Consider the following 2843-nt stretch of genomic DNA (forward strand, 5'->3'; position numbering starts at 1 on the left):
GATCAATGGGTGCTTGCCCTTGTGTCATGTGCACTTTAGGTCAAGAATTTTGAAAGTTCTCGGGCATCTCTGCTGATCTAGCAGCTTGTACACCTCGAGGTTTAAATCAATACTTCTATTACCCAAGGCACCTATGCTCTATTGCATATCTTGCATATAGTGTTGCGTTACGTTGCCCTGATCGCATAACCTTGATACATTCTCATTTATATGAATATTTTGGAACAAATATACACTCAAATAGATAAAGCCTATTTTTTTTTCTGGCAGCTGAGGAAGGGTTTGGGGAGGGTACATTTCAGAAAAAAGGAAACATAATCTTGAAATTAATGCCAAACTATTGGAATGAGTGAAGGAAACCATTTTTCACAGGAAGGACAATTAACTCCTGGAATGGTCCCGATCAAAACCAGTATGGATGCACAGAGACTAAGATAAATGTTCAGGGCTTTAATCAGAACACTTTTGTTTTACAATTTTATCAAGAAATTGTGAACCAAATATCATTTTTTTGGCATTTCTTAATTCTCAAGTTGGGAATATCATTGGCAATGCCAGTATTAGAATATAGAACAGTACATCACAGGAACGGCCCCTTCGGCCCACAATGTTTGTGGGAAACATGATGCCAAGTTAAATTGATCTCATCTGCATGTGCATGATTCATATTCCTCTATTCTCTGCACTTCCATGTGTATCTAAAAGCCTCTTAAAGGCCACCATCTGCCTCCACCACCACCCGTGGCAATACGTTCTAGGCCCCCACTACTCTGCGTAAACCTGCCCCGCACATTTCCATTAAACTTTCCCCCTCCAACCTTACAATTATGCCCCCTACTGTTGGACTTCTCAACCCTGGGAGAAAGGTTGTGACTGTCTACCCTGTCTATGCCTCTCATCATTTTTCATACCCGTATTTATTGCCCATCCATAATTGTCCTTGAGAAAGTGGTGGTGAACTTCCTTCGTCAACTCTTGCAACCTTTCTGGTGAGGTACATTCACAATGTTGATCATGGAGTTTCAGGATTTAGATGCAATGAGCATGAAAAGACAATGTGCAACAAGCATGAAAGGACAAGGACAATGACAAAGGACCTTTGGCCTAAACATTAATTCTTCTTTCTTATTTTCTCCTTTATTTCTTCACTTTTATTTAAGATTAAAAGTGTTCCTGCATTTAATCCAGTACACCTAGTGTTCAAAATTCCAAATGTGCTATGATATCCTTTTTTTATGATGTGGTTTCCATTCTTAAATTTAATAGCAAATGCTTTTGTGTTGATCATGTTAACATGTACTGAGGGTGGACATTGGACTTTTAAGTTAAGTGATAAATAGAGAGCAACAAAGTTAGCTAGAGATTACATTTAAGATAATTGAAAATGCCAGAGGGAAAACGAGATTTTGTTTTACACAGTCAGTGATTTTCATTCATAATAGACTGCATAAAGTGGTAGTGTGTTATTGGAGCTCACAATGACTGATTATCTGTGCTATGAAACCCCCTAACGAGAAATTAGATTGCTGAGTCTGTTTTTTTCAGTGGTCTGTTTAATGGAAAAGTGTGAGCAATATGTGGCAATTTACGGTCAAATTACACCAGTTAAGAAATCTGACTGGACACCATTGCAGATTATAACTTCAACACAATATTCACTTCAGGAACATGTAATGGCATTGTCCTCCTTAAAATCCTCTTTCAGGAGCCTTGCAGGGCAACCTAGGGCATATTGTGGGCATTTATTAAATGAGAAGTCCTGAGACAATATGGTCTTAAAGTCTTAGTGCCATGTTGGGTGGCAGCAAAGTAAGTAAACGTTTTTGTGATTCCCAGCAGTAAGAGCAACTGTTGTTTAATATGTGGCATCAAGGAGTGCTGTAAAACTGAGGTCAATATGTATCAAGGGAAGAATTGTTGGGGTCATGGCTCATATGAGAAGATGGTTCTGGTTGTTGGAGGTCCATCATCTTCAAAACACAAGTTAGGAGTGTGAAGGAATAGACCCCACTTGTCTGAATGTATGCAGAACGAACAACTCTCAAGAATTTCAACAGCATCCAGGGCAAAGCAGCCTCCTTGATTAGCTCCACACTAACATCCTAAACTTTGGCACACAATGGCTGCAGTGAATGCTATCTATAAAATGCATGTACTCTCCCAGACTACTTCCTAAACCTGTGACCTCCATACCAAGAAGAACAAGGAGACCAGGTACAGGGACACATTACCACCAGCAGGTTCCCCTCCAAGTTGCACACCATCTTGATTCAGATGGTGTAGTCTCTTTTTGCTCTGGTTTATTTCACTCACACGTTTAAACCGTAATGTTGTATTCTTAATGTTTAATTGTTTTATGCTTTATTCTCAATTGTTTACTGTATGTTTGTGTTGTTACTTGCGAGCGGAGCACCAAGGCACATTCCTTGTATACAATACAATACAACACAATACAATACAATACAATACAATACAATACAATATATCGTTATTGTCATTGTACCCAGGGGTACAACGAGATTGGGAATGCGCCTCCCATACGATGCAATAATTTAAGTAATTTAGACAGCAGCAACCCAACGAAACGAAACAGTTGTAACAGTTTTGGACAGGGTAAAGTGCAAGTTGATCTATGCGTTGTGGCCATCCGGCTCAGCAGGACCGGTTCATAGCAGCTATGGCCCTGGGGATGAAGCTGTTCCTGAGTCTGGAGGTGCGGGCGTAGAAGGCCTTGTATCGTCTGCCCGATGGAAGAAGTTCGAACAGACTGTTGCAGGGGTGTGAAGAGTCTTTGTGGATGCTGGTGGCTTTTCTGAGGCATCGTGTGTTGTAGATGCCCTCCA

The sequence above is a fragment of the Rhinoraja longicauda genome, chromosome 32, assembly GCF_053455715.1.
Source record: "Rhinoraja longicauda isolate Sanriku21f chromosome 32, sRhiLon1.1, whole genome shotgun sequence".
Classification (NCBI taxonomy): domain Eukaryota; kingdom Metazoa; phylum Chordata; class Chondrichthyes; order Rajiformes; family Arhynchobatidae; genus Rhinoraja; species Rhinoraja longicauda.